The sequence below is a fragment of the Lemur catta genome, chromosome 17, assembly GCF_020740605.2.
Source record: "Lemur catta isolate mLemCat1 chromosome 17, mLemCat1.pri, whole genome shotgun sequence".
In the NCBI taxonomy this organism is placed as follows: domain Eukaryota; kingdom Metazoa; phylum Chordata; class Mammalia; order Primates; family Lemuridae; genus Lemur; species Lemur catta.
This window is the reverse complement of record NC_059144.1, coordinates 6,750,673-6,770,378: the sequence shown is the minus strand read 5'-3', so window position 1 is coordinate 6,770,378 and position 19,706 is coordinate 6,750,673. Positions and strand designations below refer to the sequence as shown.

Genomic DNA, 19,706 nt, shown 5'->3' with positions numbered 1-19,706 from the left:
CACAGTGCATCAGCAAGGAGAAAGTGTCCAATGATGAGAGGTAGAAAGAATAGAATGTTATGGGTTGTATTATGCTCCTCCAAAACCCATATGTTGAAGTCCTAACCTCCAGTGCCTCAGAATGTGACTTTATTGGGATAAAAGGCCATTGCAGATGAAATTAGCTATGGGGTTACACTGGAGTAGGGTGGGCCCCTAATCCAACATGACTGGTGTCCTAATAAAAAGGGAAAATCTGGACACAGACCTGCAGAGGGAGAACGCTGTGTGAAGATGAAGGCAGAGATTGGGTGATGCATCTACAAACCAAGGATTGCCAGCAACCACCAGGAGCTGGAAGAGAGACCTGGAATAGATTCTCCTTCACAGCCTCAAAAGGAACCAGCCCTCCCAACATCCTGATTTCAGACTTCTGGCCTCCAGAACTGTGAGACAATACATCTCTGTTTAAGCCATCCAGTTTGTGGTACTTTGTTATGGTAGCCCTAGGAAACTAATACAGACAGCTGTTGGGGAAGCCTCAAAGAGATGCTTTTACAGTTAAAAAGGTGTTTGCCAGGTGGCTTGGGGAAGGCAGTAGTCACCTGGTAAATGAACATCTACTGAAGTTTTTTGGGTTTTTTTTTTTAGACAGAGTCTCACTCTGTTGCCCGGGCTAGAGTGCCATGGCATCAGCCTAGCTCACAGCAATCTCAAATTCCTGGGTTCAAGCAATCCTGCTGCCTCAGCCTCCCAAGTAGCTGGGACTACAGGCATGCACCACCATGCCCGGATAACTTTTTCTACATATATATTTTTAGTTGTCCATATAATTTCTTTCTATTTTTTTTTTTTTTTTTTAGTAGAGATGGGGTCTCGCTCTTGCTCAGGCTGGTCTCAAACTCCTGAGCTCAAGTGATCCTCCTGCCTCAGCCTTCCAGAGTGCTAGGATTACAGGTGTGAGCCACCGCACCCCGCCACATCTACTGAGTTTTACAGAGGAGCAGCACAGAACAGACAGCATAGTCCTTTGACTTTATATTTAGTGCCTGGCACCCAGCAGGTGCTCAATGAGTTTTTAATGACTTCACTGAACTATTCTCTTTCAAACCTTTCAGCCCTCACTCATCCTTAAGACCCAACTCAAATATTTCCTGCTCTGTGAAGGTCTCCCCAAGCCCACAAGCCTGGCAATTGGCCTCCTGTGTGCCAGGATACTTCATTCTCCCCTCTTTTATAGCCATTTTCAAAGAGAATCCAATTATTTGTGCATATGCTTCCTCCATCACCAGCCTGTGGGTGATGTACTGTTCGTGTCCATGAAGAACAGGAGATATTTCCAACTCATTTCTGTATATGAGCCCTGGGAGAGTGTTTCATACATAGTAGGGACTTTGTCCTTGAAGCAGGGTATACGCTACAAGGGATATCCTAACATCTCTGGGACGAAGGGCTCCATGAGGTTTACATCCAAGATGAAACAGCATCATCAGGACATACTCAATGAAACAGAAGGTGGAACCTTTGCTCAAAAGAGTAACAACATTTTAAACAGACTTAGGGGATCCAACACTGATGGCTGAGCTAGACAAAGGGACGAGGAGGAGTGCAGCACAGTCAGCACATACCCTGGCCGGCACCTTGAGCAGAAGAGACATGGAAGCCCGGCCAGAAGTTACTTACAACTCTCAGAAAGCTGCAATCCTGGAAGGGGTGCTGCGCTAGCCAATGAAACGGGAATCCCTAATATCTACTGGCAGGAGGAAGCCCAACATCTGGCACTGTCTCCCAAATAAAGTGGAGCACAACATAATAACCCGTCACAGTTTCCCAGCCTAACGATGCACTTTTCCACTTCCCCTAAAAAGAGAAAAACACACACCTTATGTTGAAGGTCCTTCTTCACAGCCTCAGGCTGACTGAATGTGCCCTGTTTGGGACCTCAGAGCTCAGTAAAAGCCTTTAATTACTCTGATCGGATCATTTCTATTTCTGTGTCTCCAGATGTTCTCTTGCAGATGAAACTGTTCAAAAGACCCCTTTAAAATAATCATACCTAAAATTATCACTGCTTACCAGGTGCCATTTTAAACTCATTTTTACATGTATTAACTCATTATTTTTTCCATGGATAAGGCACAAAGCAGCCAGCAGCGGGGTTGCTGAGTCTGAACTCAGGCTGCCTGGCTCCAGAGTCACTGTTCTCAACTCCACTCCAGGACACAGTGCCTCTCCGCATCACAAAGTCTCTGCATAGCTCCAATTAGAAAAGAAAGCAAAGATTAAAGAGTAAAAATGAACCACAGTAACACATCTCAGTGTTGCCTCCCACGCTTATACTCCTTCGAATCAGGAACTGACTGAGTGGGTCCTCCTGCTTCCTCTCTCCTTCATGATGGGCAGTTAACAGCTTTCCAACCTAAATCTTCCACATTTTATTAAGTTTTTGTATACAGTTATATAGCTGGTGTTGTTTTTCTTTTAACTATAGCATTAGTCAATCTTATGCCGTATTATTAGAGATATCTCAATTATTTGCTTAAGGTTGAATAGGCAGAGTGGAGAAGAATTTGAAATTAAGAGTACGGTTTAGAGATTACACTCTTTTTTTCTTTACTTTTTTTATTCAGTCCTCATAGAGACAATCAAAAATTGCCAATCCTGACTATATTGCAAGTCGTCATGGAGGGGTATTAGGAAAAGTTCTCAATCAGCAACAATCACGCCTCGGATAAACCTCATCGGCCATGATACTGCCACTGCGCAAAGCTAGAGATTGCACTCTTAACTGCCGCTCATTAAACTGTCTTCTTGTTCCTGATGACAGGACTCTCCAGTTCAAGGGTCAGTACTAGGCCAGCAATCAGTGGTTAGTTCCACTCATGCCACTTATGTATAAAGTTTACTCACCTGTGAAGTAAAAAATATCTCCCCAACCTAATGATCAAATGAGACAATGCAGCTGAGAATACCTTGGAAAAAGATGATAAAATAGGATAGAGGCATAATCATCATCTTTATGACTCCCAAACTACAGACCTAATTTTTCCCAATCCAGTTGAGGAGAATGGAACTAGAAAATGCAAGGGATCCAGAACTTGCACTGCGCAACAACAGTGCAAAGACCACTGTAGAGAACAATGTTCTCACATACTAATTAATTCTAACAACCCTGCAGGATTCGTCTATTTGCAGATGAAATGAGTTTTAAGTCCCAGAGGCCTCACAATAAATAATGGTTGACTCAGAACCTTAACCCAAGACCCCTCATCATGGGGGAAGGGCAGCAGGTACACTGATACTCTTCTGTGTAGTTCAGCGTATCTGTTAAATGAACGGTAAAGGAATACAAAATCATTCTGCATTACTGATTTTCATAAAACTGCTTTCATTAAAAAAAAAAAAAAACACCTATTTAAAGTGATATCCAGTACCTTCAGATGGCCCAAATACAAGTATCAATCAGTGTATTTTTTTTTTTTTTTTTTGGAGACAGAGTCTTACTCTGTTGCCCTGGGTAGAGTACAGTGGCATCATTGTAGCACCCTGCAACCTCAAACTCCTGGGCTTAAGTGATCCTCCTGCCTGGGCCTCCTGAGTAGCTGGGACTACAAGCTCACACCACCATGTCCAGCTAATTTTTCTATTTTTATTAATGGTAGAGATAAGGTCTCGCTCTTGTTCGGGCTGGTCTTGAAATCCTGAGCTCAAGTGATCCTCCTCCTGCCTCTGCCTCCCAGAGTGCTAGGACTACAGGCGTGAGCCACTGTGCCCGGGTCCAGTGTACCCTTAAACAAGTGCTTTCAAGAAGGAATTCCACAAAGGAGAACACAATTAAGATTTCAGGAGAAGAATCTGGGAGAAGTAATTTTATATATGGTTACAGTTAGCAAATAACTAACACAGCACAAGAGGGTCTTTGTGGCCTTTTTAACAGTATTTTTGATTAAGTTATGCAGTCTTTCAAAATTTACTGTTTACTGAAAAAAAACTTTTCCTGAATTTCATTCCATGAAATGGCTTGCTAAGTAATGGTTTGAGATGGATTTTTATTTATTTTTCTGAGGGGAAGGGGAAGGTGAGGAAGGTTGACAGGATTGCAGGTAAGGAAGATTAAAATACTGACCACAAAAAACAAAGAGGCAGTTTTTGTAGAATTTAACGGTCAGCAACTAAATGTCCTAGTTGTGAAGTAATTGGCTCCTGTGGAAGACAAATGATAAAAGGAAGTTTTGAAGAGAACAGTCAGCGAGGGCTAATGCACTGAGAACACCACAACAGTTGAGTGTGCTAAGAAGAATATATATGTATTCTGTACACGCAAAGGCTGAAACATGAGCTACTTTATTAACTCTGAAACGTCTGAAGATGGTGCCAGGTTTTCCTTTTTAGAGCTAGGCAGGAAACATTTCAAATCACAAAAATAAGCCTAAGTAAGACTCTGCCAAAGAGGTATGTTTACTGAAAAGTAATTATGTCGGCTGATGGGAGGTTTAAAAGGCTTTTACGCTAGCAAGTAATCATGACTACAGGAAAAATTCTAGATGGTCTGGTTTTCATAAAAACCAGGAGATACTGTCAAGAAAAAAAAAGAGAGAACAGTGTATATATGGTATCTTTTAGGGGGGAAAGAAGAGGAATAAGAAAAATATTCATATTTACTTGTATTTGCATAAAGAAATGCAGGAAGAATATACAAGAAACTTAACATGGTGGTTTACTTGTAAGAAGTAAGAGGGAGCTGGGTGGATAGAGGACAAAGAAGACCAGGAGATCCTTTACAGTTCAAATATATATACATTTTTAAAGCTTAATTTATAAAAAGTAATTTTCTAAAAAAATTTTTTAAATAAAACACCATTAAGAACATAATAAGAGGCCAGGCGCGGTGGCTCACGCCTGTAATCCTAGCACTCTGGGAAGCCAAGGCGGGAGGATTGCTCGAGGTCAGGAGTTCGAGACCAGCCTGAGCAAGAGCAAGACCCTGTCTCTACTAAAATTAGAAAAAAAAATAGCTGCTCAACTAAAAATATATAGAAAAAATTAGTTGGGCATGGTGGCGCATACCTGTAATTGCAGCTACTTGGGAGGCTGAGGCAGAAGGATTGCTTGTGCCCAGGAATTTGAGGTTGCTGTGAGCTAGGCTGATGCCACAGCACTCTAGCCCAGGCAACAGAGTGAGACTCTGTCTCCCCCCCAAAAAAAAAAAGAACATAATAAGAGCATCTCTGAAGGTATAAATCAGCAGAGTACACACTACATTGTATTTCCAGCAGCATGATGATACTGAGCATTTGCTTAAAGTTTTATAGTTTACAATTAGTAGGATGACCTTATCCTCATTTCACAGATGATAAAATGTAGGTTCTAAGAGATTGTGTTTTACGCTAGGGTAGAGAGAGTAACTTATTAAACTCTTTTTTTTGTTTTTACCCCAACCTTCTTCAGAGGTAATAACCAAACTTTCAAGTTGAGAATGCCCCTCACAGGCTCTGCTCCAGAATGATTCTGTTCATATTTCTGTATATTTCTTTAAATGTGTATTGGCTCCATTTTGCAGGCGTCATTTCCATCTCACCAAAAGCACTGGGGTCCCTAACCCCAAAGCACAAACGGATAGTTCCATCTAGAAGGAATCAAATACTTATGGTGCACCTCTGTCTGGTGTTAGGGAATCAGAGTCAAAGTTTAACACTGAAGAATAGGGCACTTATCATAACTGGCCTTGAAGTATGCAGCTATTAGGTGAACACAGCCCACCTTCCTAACCAGACAGACAAAGCAGGTGCATACATTCCTAGGTCTAACAGCATCTTACACTATGTCTGTTGCACAGTAGTGCTCAATACAAACTTGTAGACTGAAAATTAAACTGAAGAGTTAGTAGACCTTCTACACCCTTTCTAATTCAATGTTGTCAAGATCTCAGTTTAAATATGTCCTCCAAAAATCATGTGTTGGAAACTTAACCCCAATGCAAGTGTTGGGAGGTGGGGCCTAATGAAAGGTGACTAGGCCATGAGGGATCTGCCCTCATGAATGGATTAATGCCATTATAGGGGATTGTGCTCATTTTAGAAGAGTGAGTTCAGTCTCCCCCGCCACACCCTCTTCCTCCCCTTCTCGCCTTTCCCCATGGGATGATGAAGCAAGAAGGCCATCACCAGCTGCCAGTGCCTTGATCTTGAACTTCCCAGCTTCCAGAACCATAAGCCAATAAACATCTATTCATTATAAAGTATGAAGTCTCAGGTATTCTGTTACAGCAGCACAAAATGGACTAACATATAGAATAAGACTAAACCCTTCATTTTAAAAGCATGAAAAGTGGCTTAGAGATAAAGAGAACTGCCTTGGACACACAGCGACTCACTGGCAGAGAGCAGCACCATGGTGTGTGGTGGCAGGCTCAACGTGTGTGCTTGGAGTCAGACCAAGGCCAAGTCTGAAGTCTACTGCACTGCTTAGGAGTTGTGTGATCCTGGACAAGGTGCTTAACTTCTCTCTGGCACTTAGTTTCCTCATCTGTGAAGCAGAGTGCAGTAGCCTGCTGCAGTGGCACGTGCCTGTAGTCCCAGCTACTCCGGAGGCTAAGGCAGGAAGATCGCTTGAGCTCAGGAGTTTAAGACAAGCCTGGGCAACATGGTAAGACCTTGTTTCTACCAAAAAAAAAAAAAAAATTAGCCGGGCATGGTGGCATGCACCTGTAGTCCTAGGTACTCACGGGGCTGAGGCAGGAAGATCATTTGAGGCCAAGAGTTCAAGACCGCAGTGAGCTATGATGACACCACTGTACTCCAGCCTGAGTGACAGAGCAAGACCCTGTCTCAAAAAAATAAAAGAGCTGGGGTATAAGTAATAGCAACCTTGAGGGATATTATAAGAATCAAAAATTTAGCAGAGTATTTGGCAGACCGTGGACAATCATTAAGAGGTGGCTAAGATTACTGGACAAACCTAGGACCCAGACATCCTGGCTTCTAAACCTATGTATTTTCCACAGTGCCAAATTGCTTCTTGCTAACATGACTTTTACTGTCATTGACAAATAAATGAAAATTTCTGATCCCTGTCAAAACTACAATTGGTTTTGAAAATATAGTTTCTCACATATATATATATATATATATATATATATATATATATATATATATATATATATATAATTTGTTTCTAATTATCACCACCACTTCCCTACATTAACATCCAAAATAATTTCTAAGGTCTTTAAAAATTCCAAATGATATTTGAAGGGGAAAATCATTAAAGTCTTAATAGTCACAAATGGGGGGAAAAATGGCCAAAAACAAGCTAGGTGTGGTGGCACACACTTGTATTCCCAGCTACTCAGGAGGCTGAGGCAGGAGGATCACTTGAGCCCAAGAATTTGAGTCTGCAGTTAATTATGATCATGCCACTACACTTAAGCCTGGACAGCAGAGCAAGACGCCATTTCTTTGAAGAAGAAAAAAAAATGGCCAAAACCAAATTTAGACAAAGGAAAATTATGACTCAAACTGTATATATTATTAGTTTTCCCTTATATGGCACCAAAATGGTGCCATTTCACTAGACATGCCACTACTAAAGGAGAGAGGAGAATCCAAACTCTGGCAGTCTCCAATTAGGCCATGGGGAAAACTGACAGATCCCATGCAAATTTCAAATGCAACTGAAGTATAGCCAAAAGATAATTATCACTATTTTCACTGAATCAACAATCATTTAGTCATCAAATATTTACTGAGCACCTAACTATGAGGCTACTATAGGCCAGGCATTGTTGAGCAATTTAGATGCCTAGGAGACATCAATCAACAAAACAAAGATTTCTTATATTCTAGCAGAGGGACAAGGCAATAAGCACAATAAGTGAGCCAATCCCACAGTATGCTAAGGTAACAGGGGTATGGGTAGGCAATGGGAGTCCAGGGGCGTGGGGAGGAGAGTCATATCATTAAGTAGGAAGCACAGAGGAAGGCTCCTGGAAAAAGTGACAGGTGAGGAACAACTCACGGACTCACAGGTGGTGGGGGCATTAGGCCGAGTGGACATATATCCAGAAAGGTGTTCTAGGCAGAGGGACAGTTAGAACCAAGGAGAACTGGCTGTTGTTTGGAAGGGGGGGAGGGGAATAAAGCTAAGTCTATTTATCATCTTCTTTAAGCATTGAGATATTTCATTTACATTTTGATAAATAAGCAAAGATACAAATAGGCTATGCCAGAGGTAGGACTAGAAGCCACAGCTCCTACTGACCCTGGTCTGAAACTCTGAGACTCACCGCCTCAGTCAAAGCTAGTGTCAACCCTCCAGCCATGTCCACCGCGCCAGGCTCTCAGTAGCACCTGGCACAGCCACTCTGTCCTCAGGAGGCACTGTCCTCTTCCGGCTTTCAGACACCAGTTTCTGGTTTTCCTCCTACCTCTCTAGCTACTCCTGTGAGTCTCCCTTGCTGTTCCCCCTCTTCTAACCAACCTCTAAGTGTTGAGGTGCCCCAGGACTCTGAGCTGCTCCTCTTCCCTAGCTATATTGTTGCCCTAAACAATCGAATTCCGGCCTTTCGAGGCTTTAAATCCCACTCTACCAGTGTTGTATTTTAGAGTCCTAGGTGTATTTTAGAGTTACCTGGACAGCTTTAAAACAAACTGTGACTAGACTCCAGTCAAGACCAACAGGACCTGAATCTCTGGGAGTGATGCCTGGGGGTCAGCATTTTTAAAGGTGCTTCAAATGTGCACTCAGAATTGAGCACCACTAGTTTATATACACTAATGGACCACAAATTTTTATCTCCAGCCCTAAACTCTTTCCTGTGCCCAAACTTGTACATCCAAATGCTGATAAAACATCTTTTTGAATGTTCAAAGTCCACTTAAACCCTAACTTATTCAAAACATAAGTGTTTTGTTTTTCTTTTCTTTTCTTTTTTTTTTGGAGACAGAGTCTTGCTCTATCACCTGGGGTAGAGTATAGTGGCGTCATAGTACCTCACTACAACCTCAAAGTCCTGGGCTCAAGCAATCCTCCTGCCTCAGCCTCCCAAGTAGCTGGGTCTACAAACATGCACCACAACACCCAGCTAATTTTTCTATTTTTAGTAGAGACCTCACTCTTGCTCAGGCTGATCTCGAACTCCTGACCTCGAGCAATCCTCCCACCTTGGCCTCCCAGAGTGCTAGGATTACAGACGTGAGTCACTGTGCCCAGCCTACTCTTAAACTTTTATAATTCATTTTCCATGAAAATGTATTCCAATGTCATACCCCTGCTTAATTCCCACCAGCGGCTTCTCACAGTCCCTAGATAAATCTGGAATCTTGATTTATCAAGATTCAAGCCTGCAGGGACCTTCCTAGTTGGCCCCCAGCCCAGCCTCCCCCTGCTCATCATGTCCCAAACACACTGGCCTCCCCTCCCCCCTCAAACACACCCAGATCCTTCCTGCCTCTCAGCCTTTGTACCTGCTGTTCTCTCTGCCTAGAATAAACTTATTCCAGCCACTTCGAATGCCTTAGTCCTTATCAGTTAGGTTGCAGGTCAAATTTCACCTCCAAAATCTGAAATTAATTTCTCTGCCCACCCTATTTAGAGTAGCCCCCACTTCCAGCTCTCTCAAATCACTCTGGGCTCTTCTGTTTTCTTTCCCTTCAAAGCACTTATCACTACTGTCAGAGCACAGACTCTAGAGCTAGACTGCCTGAGTTCAAATTCCAGCTCAGACACTTACAGACTTGGGAAGATTTAACTTCTCTGGTCACAGTTTCCACATTTGAAATGAGGTTAATAATGGTACCTACCTCATATAGTTAATGCAGTGCCTGACTCATAGGAAGCACTTGAGTGCTAGCAATTAGGATTACTGTCAGAAATTCCCTATCTCCCCTTCTAGAATGCAACCCCCAAGAGGGCAAGAAACTTGTCTATTTCATTCACTAGCATATTCACATGGCTATCACATTATACGTCCTCAATTAATATAACATATAATATTAGTATATATTAGAGAACAAATACACATCCAGGTCTAGCATTTTGGACTAACAATGCTAATCTAAGTTTGGATTTCAGAGGCTTCTGATCATAAGAAAAAACATCACTTTGCTCCATTCAATCACAACTGACGTATGACTGAAGAGACTCTGGGGATATAGCAGCAAACTAAAAGAGTCCAAATTTCAGTTCACCACAATCAAGGAAATTCCAGACTGCAAATGGACAATCTGTATATCAAATTGTGTTATCTGAGTTAAGCAGGTTCTATGTTTCTAAGAATTACGTCAATTCTCAAATTTGATATGCAAAGAAAAAGAGGCTAAATCTGCCTCTAGCTGACTAGATTTGGAGACTCAAGCACTTATAACTCCCAGAGGCAGGACAATAAGAAAAGTAAGAAAAAGAGACTTCTAGACTTCCCATGCACGGCACTACAGAGTAGCCCATAAAGACTGCAAGAAGACCCAGCTAAGTCAGGAAGCACAGGTCAACCAGACACGTTAGAAAATTCTATTTAGATTTGAGAAGGAAGAAAAAAGCCACTATATTGTAATCAAACACATTAGGAGGGACTAACAGCACTAGCCTAAGATGGGAATGTTTCCCTGAAAAAAAAATGGAGCACTATCAGGGAATTAGTTTAATAATTATAAAATAATAAGAGGGGCTGGGCACAGTGGCTCATGTCTATAACCCTAGCACTTTGGGGGGCCAAGATGGGAGGATCACTTGAGCCCAGGAGTTCAAGAGCAGCCTGGGCAATACAGCGAGACCCTGTCTCAACGAAAACAAATTTTTTTTAATTAGCTGGGTGTGGTGGCATGCCCCTGTAGTCCCAGCTACTCAGGAGACTGCGGTGGGGGAATCACGTGAGCCCAGGAGTTCAAGGTTATAGTGAGCTATGATTTTGCCACTACACTCCAGCCTGGGAGACAGAGGGAGTGCCATCTCTAAGAAAACCAAAATAGTAAGATAGGAAAGTATTTTGTCATAAAAATGATCTTACGAATAATATGTAGGACATGTCCCATAATTTGTTAAAATAGCATATACAAAATTATATTACAGCCACACAACAAGGTGAACAAATAGTGATAGAGGCCAACATCTGCTAAGAAGCAGCTTCTGTCAACCTCCCCTTCACCCTGCAACCCCTAGTATCCACTGGCTGAAATAAGAGTATATGCTGCCTGCTTGGCTATTTCTGGGTGGTCCTGACAGCTCTGTTCTCCACCTATAATCTGACTAAAATCGATCTCCTATGGAATGGCCAGTAGATGGTAGGAAAATATGTGAGTGGACAACCCTGAGGTCCTACAACTGCTGAAAGGCATGATATGTGATGGGATGGAGGGCTTTGGAGTGACTCAGGTTCAAACCCCAGCTCAGATACTCATTAGCAGCATTTTCTGGGTAAGGTCACTATTTGTACCTTGGTTTCTTCATCAGTATAAGGGGAACAATAATATCTAGCTATAAGATTGCTGAAGATTGAACATGATATTCTCAATACGATGTCTGTTGTTGTTATTGTAATTAGCAATCAAGTTCTATTCACCGAAACTCCTTCCGTTGGTCGTGGAAGGCTACTATTGTTGCCCTACCCATCAAATCAGCTCTATATTTTAACAGAGGAATACCAGAGGAAGTCCTGGAAGTTACTGGGCAAACAGATAAAAAATAAAATAAAACAAGAAGTGTCAAAGTGAAATGTCAGAGATATCAACTGTCAAACTTAGTTCTTAAGGAATCAGACGTTTCATACTTAATAACCTAATAAAAAAGTGTTAATCTTTTTGGGATTGAGGGAAACTATCATTTTTGTGTTCCCTTTTTGTTAAGAAATAGCTAAAAGCAAGAAATATCTAACAGTATATATGCATAGGTACCTTTGAAACATTAAAATTATGAGGCCATATATTAAAATTTTAGAAATAAAATATTTTCTATTTAGGACAGAAGAAATAATTTGGAGGACAGGAATAGGAAAGATTCACATCATGTAAACCACTGACAAGTTGGTTACTTAGACACACTAAGCAGTAATTATGTGACTGGAATTGTGGAAGTAAATCCACAAGGTTCATGGATAAGATGTTAATTAGCATGTCCATGAAAAAGACACTGTTAAAGCCCAATGGAGGTTAAGTACTCATTTCAAAGGAAAAAAGAAGTTTATTCCTTCCATTCTGACATTTAATACTTAGCTAAGCAATACTGGCATTTTTAATCTGAACTTAACCTGACTTTGAAATAAGCAAACAGTTCATTCTTTCCCAAGTATGTTATACTGTGTCCCTGGGGAAATCTTGTATCCTGACCTTACAGCCTGACCTTCTCTGAGGTAACATAAGACAGAAATGATCCACCTACTCAAGTGTTCAGCACCAAGCCTCAAATGAATAAGAACTTTCCCTTTACTTCAGGGAGGCAATTCTACTCAGCTACCGAGAGTATGACATACTTTAAAATGATTTCCATACAACTTCTGAAAAACTACAGCATATTTTAACAAGACAATAAATACGCAAAGCACTCTCAACTAATTGTAACACAGCAAATAAAATAAACATCCTAGAAAATATGACCTCATTTGAAAATCCTAGTTCCAGGGCCCTGTCCAGAGTGAAAGCACAAGCAGCAGCTGCTGAATGAAACAGGGGCACACAATGTCTCTAAAGTGACAACTGCTTGAAGTGGTAAGTCTGACATGAGAAAGGAAAAACTACAGTAAAGGAAACTTCCAAACTGGGTTAGGATCAAATATAAAGTTTCACTTCCTTTTTGGCTCACATACTCTGAAAAGGAAGCAGAGGATATCACTATGTTTCCCTGCTTTGGTAGATGAAAAATGCCTGTTCTATTTGGCTTTTCTCTGATTAGTACATGAGGTTGAATTTTTTTCATGTTTTTATTTACATCTCAAATTTCCCACAAGGTCTATTAATTTCCTTTGTTCATCTATCTGTTGAGATTTTGACATATTTATTTCCATAAATCTGAAAAATGGTAAAACTACTGACCTTCATCCTCAGACTACCTTCTAATAAAATTATTAAAAATAAATTTAATTTTTAATAAGCATATATTAACATTTTGCATATTTAGGTCTGCAAACCTTTTCCTTTGTGATTTCTTCTGCTTTTGAAGAGAACGTTATAGAACTACCATGTGACCCAGCAATCCTACTGCAGGGTATATATCCAAAGGAGGGGAATTCAGTATATGGAAAAGATATCTGCACATTCATGTTTACTACAGCAACTATTCACAATAGCCAAGATTTGGAATCAACCTAAGTGTCCACCAATGGCTGAATAGATAAAGAAATCATAGTACATATACACAATGGAATATTATATAGCCATAAAAAAGAATGAAATCCTATCATTTGCAACAAGTATGGATGGAACTGGAGAACATTAACTGAAACAAGCCAAGCACAGAAAAACAAATCTCACATGCTCTCGCTCTTATGTGAAAGCTAAATATTAAAACAATGGAGACACTGAATGATGGTTACCAGAGACTAAGAAGGTTAGCGGGGAAGAAGGGAATAAAGTGGGGATGGTTAATGGTACAAAAGTATAGTTAGATAGAATGAACAATATTTGATAGCACAGCAAAGTGACTACAATCAACAGTGTTAGGATATACTTTAACTAAAACACTGGATTTGGAATGTTCCTAATACAAACAAATGATAAATGCTTGAGGTAACAGATACCACAATTACCCTGACTCGATTAATACACATTGTATGTCTGTATCAAAATATCACATGTACCCTGCAAATATATACAACTATTATGTACCCATAATAACCAAAAATAAATTTTTTTTCAAAAAGTTATCATTCATTCACAGGCATGTCTAATAAAATGTTCCAAGAAAGCTTATCATCTCTGATAAGCATTTTATTTTGCCTTTTCTCCACAGCGTCTCTATAATCCTAAACATTTCTCTTTAATCCACTTGAGATTTATCATGATGAATAATGTTTTCCAGTTATCTCATCACCAACACGCCTCTCCCCAAAGAGGCGTGTTTCTTCGCTCTCACCAGGGTCCCCTGACACGCATTTTGACTTCACACCAGCAGCACCCACTTCAGAGTCTACAACTGTCTGGCCTTGGAAGGTGTATCATCTTTTGCACCTCAGTTTCCTCATTTGTAATAAAATACACTTAGTCATAAGTTTTACATAATAAATGTAAAATATCTAGCACAATATCTGGCACATAGTAGATGATCTCTGAATAGTAAATATTTTAATTATTCTAATATCTGATGAGAATGTAAAAGTAACATGCTAAAAGTTCACTCCAAAAACCTCAAGAACATGAAGTTTAACCAATTAAAAGTTAATATCCATTATTTTAATTAAAAATAACATCTATTATAAACTCATTTTATCTTTTCATATTTTAACTAAAACTATTGTGGCATATCGCAACACAGGCAGCACTAATTATTTAGTGAGATTTCTCACTTTAATTGAATCCATAAACCAATATGCTTGAAACAGACTTGGGTGTGGTTTTACAAACAACTCTGTGTGAGGCAACTAAAGATAAGCCAAACATCTGTTTAACTAAATAAATTCAAGTGAATTTTAATGCACCCTATCCTGTTTATATTTCCAAAATCTGTTTGATATCATTGATGCAGAAAAGCATCTGGCTTGGGTCTTCAACAAAATTCCATTAGTCTCTCACTGATTAATACATGTGCTTGACTCATGTCTGGAGTTTAGACATGGGGGCCAGACCACCTGGCTTCTGATCCCAGTTCACCATTTAGTAGCTGTGTAACCTTAGGCACATTTCTTCATCTCTCTATGCTTCCATTTCTTCATCTGTAACATGAGAATGATGTCATTATCTATTTCCTAGGTTTAAGATTAAATGAGTTAATTTATGTCAAGTGTTTAGTAAACATTCAACAAGTGGTAGCTGTCACTATTATTACTATTAGCAGCAGCAACAGTGTCATCTTTAAAGACTGATGGAATCTCTTAAAAAAAGACACTGGAAGAAGATTCTATAATAGACACTAATTATCTGTCTTGGTATGTGCACAGGGACACATCACCATCACTTTAATAATTAGAGTTCCCTCTTACAGACTGTTTCACTGTTCTGTATCATCAATTTTTAATTATTTTTAGAGACAGGGTTTCTCGCTCTATTGCCCAGGCTGAAGTACAGTAGCATGATCACAGCACACTGCAGCCTCAAGCACTTGAACTCAAGTGATCCTCCTGTCTCAGCCTCCCAAGTAGCTGGAACTCTAGGCACCTGCCACCATGTCCAGGTAATTATTATTATTTCTCTCTTTTTTTTTTTTAGAGACAGGGTCTCACTATGTTGCCCAGGCTGGTCTCAAACTCCAATCAAATCACTGTAACATAGATATTTCCATGTGTGGAAAATGTTGCAACTCTGTTAAATTTTTCCATTTCTGCCTGTATAAGTGAAACCTTAACTTCCCCACTTTGGAGCACTGAGTCCATTCTTACAGAGTCTGTGTTTACCTGGGTGGCCATCCTCAAGATTTCTGCTAAAATAAACTCTATACTTAATCCCGTTTTCTGAATCTCATTATTTAGGGTTGACAAATTCAACAGGAAGATGAAAATTATAAAGTTATATGTACCTAATAAAATAGTGCCAACGTATATGAAACAAAAATTGCTAGAACTCACAGAGAAACTGAAAAATCTACCATAATAATGGGAGATTACCACAGTACTCAATTATTTATAGGCAAAACAGCTAAAAAATTAGTAGACAGTAAATAGAAAATAAGAACTATACAATCAGCAAGTTAAGATCATTAGATGTATACAGAATCTTGCACTACTGCTTTCTAAAACAAATTAAATACATATTCTTTAGAATACAGGCAATGATTATGAACATTCACCTCATATCTGGCAATAAAGAAAATCTCAACAAATTGCAGGAAAGCAACACACAAGCCATTCCTACAGTCACAATACAATTAAAACATAAGCTGGTAACAGAAAAAATAATTTTTAAACCATACATTTGGAAATTTGAAAGCATACTTTTAAATAATTTATGAGCCAAAAAAGAAATCATAATAAAAATTTAAACATAAATAATACAACTACTACACTTGAACACTCTTGGTTTTCAAGATACTTTCAAACAGATACTTCTAGAGAAACACACAGCCTTAAATACTTAGATTAAAAAAAGAATAAGTAGGCCAGCAAGATGGCTCATGTCTGTAATCCTAGCACTCTGGGAGGCTGAGGGGAGAGGATCACTTGAGGGCAGGAGTTAGAGACCAGCCTGAGCAGAGTGAGACCCCCGTCACTACAAAAAATACAAAATTAGCCAGGCGTCGTGGCACATGCCTATAGTCCCAGCTACTTGGGAGGTTGAGGCAGAAGGATCACTGGAGCCCAGGAGTCTGAGGCTGCAGTGAGCTACAATGATGAAGAATGAGACTCCATCTCAAAAAAAAAAAAAAGTGACCAACTTCTAAGAAGTTAGAAAAAACAGAATAAATCCCAACCATTTAGCAATCTGTACACTCATTATGATTTATATACCGTATATAATTTCTAGCCCTTAAAATAACTCTGAAGGATAGATTACAGCTGTTTCCCACAGCTACAAATCTCCTGGTTACCTGAGTTTAAAGGCACCTTGGTAGCGGAGGGGAGGGGGAGTGTCTATCAAATAAGATATAACTCCTATATCCACTCTTGCAAATGTCATGAAGCCTCAATTTTTTCTGAGAATAAAGGTAATTTTTTTTTTTTACAGCACAATGAAATGTGGGATCAATGGCTTCAAAGGATGAAATAATGTACAAATAACTCATTTTATGAAAAAGGTACTGGCAACCTTCCGTAGCTGTAGTCAGCAAAATCGGCACTATTTTCATGAGAATTCTATTTCACCCTAGTGCATATGAAGCAATCAAAACAAATTATCCACCAAGAAAAATTAAAATATACTTTAAAAGAGAATCACTAGCTTGATTTTTGTAAAATAGAAATAATAAAAATAGCTATATATGAGTAATATGCAACATCTCAGTGACCTCATAGTTCTCACAGGGATCCACCCAGTTTCCCTATAGAGAAAGCCCCAGCAGGAGCTCCTCTGCCCTCTCAGCCTCAAGGCTTCCTGTATGTTTAATCTCATCAGTCAGGAGCCCTGCAAGTACAGACTCTCCATTTTTGCTATCTTTGATTCCTCAATGCACAGTGCAGTGTCTGGTACATTGAAGGCTTTTTAAAAAGTTCAGTGAATTAGTATGTCTCCTAAGTGGTACTATTTCCACTTAGAAACTAGAGAGAGATAATACCCTTGTCACTTGACTAAAAGCTGGAAAAGAAATGTTTCCCTGAAGATATTTCCTGCTTTACAAAACTATCATATTTTCTGCTTTACAAATCAATCACTTAAATACTTAGTACAGAAAACAGAACACATTCAATGCTGCAGATACCCTAGGTCAGTGACGTTCTTGGTGGTTCTGCTGTCAAAGTATGCTGTGCTTCAGCCCCGATGACGATACTCAGAACAAACTGAGATAAAGGTACCTGGATGGTGGTAGTCATCTAGTTCTTCTAAAGCTGGGCAGATTAACATCACATCCCTTCCTACTGAAGTAGATGCTCAGTCCAAAAGGAAGTTCATTCCATAAGACTCAAGAACCATTCCTAACTCTCCTTCCTGCCTGAAGCCCTATGCAACAATACCTTGATTAATGGTATCATCTGGGAAAGGGGTTAGGCTGTTAATGAAAATCTTCTTGGAAAGCATGTCTTAACCATAGTTTCTGCTAAACTGCAAACATGCACAGCTCTATCAGACAGAAGTACCTCTGCACAGAGCTTTGATTTATTTTGAGAGGGAGAGAGATACAGAGAGAGAAGTTAGTAAACAGGGCTCTCTATTGCCTTTCCCTCTTCATGTCTGCTTCTCTCTCCTCTGTATAGTGGAAAAGAAGGAAAGGAAAGGAAACACACGCTGACAGCATCCCTACGTATTGCAAGCATTCGAAAGCTCACTCACCATGGCCCCACAACACTTCCAGTTAGACATGATTGTTATTATTATTACATCTATTTCTACAGATGAGAAAAATTAGTTTGAAGAATTTCACCAACTTGATCAAGGGCCAGCCACATACTTTGAGTGACAAAATTGGGACTTGCATCCCTAACACCAGCACTATACCAATGACAACTGACTGTCTTCAGTGAGAACTAAACTCCTAATCCTGCATTTTTTTACCTTTATTAAGACATATTCTGTGAAAGTTGATCATATGAATTGGGTCATTCTAGTCATACCTAACTAAAACAGAGTCGAGAGGCGAGAGCACTCAACATTGCTCAAAACATTGCTCCAAGAATGTAATTATCTGCAAGCCTGCCTGATGAAACTGCCTGCTGTAACCTGGAACCAGTTTATCTAAGAGCTGCTGAACCAATCTCCTGTAACTCTAAAAACAGTTTTACCCATTTCTGTCACTTACAGTCAAAACTTGTCAGCTCCCCAAAACCTTATTAGTGCCAATAAACTTTCTCAAAGAACAATATGTAACATTTCTGTACTTTTATAAAACCTCTACTCTTCTCTGTTGTTCAGACATACCTAAGACAACTCTCATCTACATGTATGTCCTGAATTAGTTTTCTTCCCAAATAAGATGTTTTGATTTCTGAAATTCCTATCTCTACATTTTATTTGACTTTGACAATTCACATACCATAAAATTCACCCATTTAAAGGGTACAGTTTAATAGTTTTTAGTATATTCAGAATTGTGCAACCGTCATGATAATCTAATTTTATAACATTTTCAACACCCAAAAAGAAACCCTGTACACATTAGCAGTCACTTCTCATTCCTACTCTCCCCAGCTCCAGCCCCAGGCAACCACTAATCTTTCCATCTCTATGGATTTGCCTATTGTGGACACTTCACATAAGTAAAATCATACAACACATGATCTTCTGTGTCTGCCTTCTTTCACTTAGCATAATGTTTTCAAAGTTCATCCATGTTGTAGCCTGTGTCAGTGCTTCAGTCCTTTTTATTGCGGACTATTATTCCATTGTTTGGACAGACAACATTTTGGTTACCCACTCATCAGCTGACAGACATTTGGGGTGTTTCCACTTTTGGGCTATTAAAAATAACGTTGCTATGAACACTTATGTAAAAATTTTTGTATGGATGTATGTTTTCCTTAGGCGTTTGCATTTTCAAAGTGCTTTTACAACATTCTCTCCTTTGTGTCTTATATAACTAAGTTTTTATGTTGGAGAAAACTGAGGCTCGGAGCAAATAAGTGGCTTTATCACCCACTGCTAGCTAACCCTCATTGCTTTGATAAAAGCTGGAAAAGGAGTGTTTCCCTGAAGATACTTCCTACTTTACAAAACCTACACCTTCTGAAGAGCTGGTGTTCATTCAGTAACACCACACTGTTTATGGTTATGGCTTTGTTTCCTCTAAAATAAATTTCAAGCAACAGTGTGCAGATGAGGAAAATCATTCTTTAGGTAAGGGGCTCCCTAAATCACTCTCAATACATAAGGCTCCCAAAGTCAATACATAAGCCAAATTTAAATTAAGCCTTTTAGAATAAGTGAAGGGGATAATAAAGTGTCTGGGACAGGATATTCTAAAGGACCCTCCCAAGTGATGACCTTCTGCTCCCCCCGGAAACA

The 19,706-nt window shown here is 39.6% G+C and overlaps 1 protein-coding gene and 1 non-coding gene across 6 annotated transcripts in view; both read right to left on the bottom strand.

The window, feature by feature from the left end:
• Window positions 1-19,706, bottom strand: part of ADD1 (adducin 1) — a 98,221-nt gene that overhangs the window by 62,080 nt on the left and 16,435 nt on the right. The window lies entirely within an intron of this gene.
• LOC123622985 lies at window positions 2,611-2,750 on the bottom strand. The gene has a single exon (XR_006729715.1). It is a non-coding gene; the product is annotated as a U4 spliceosomal RNA (small nuclear RNA).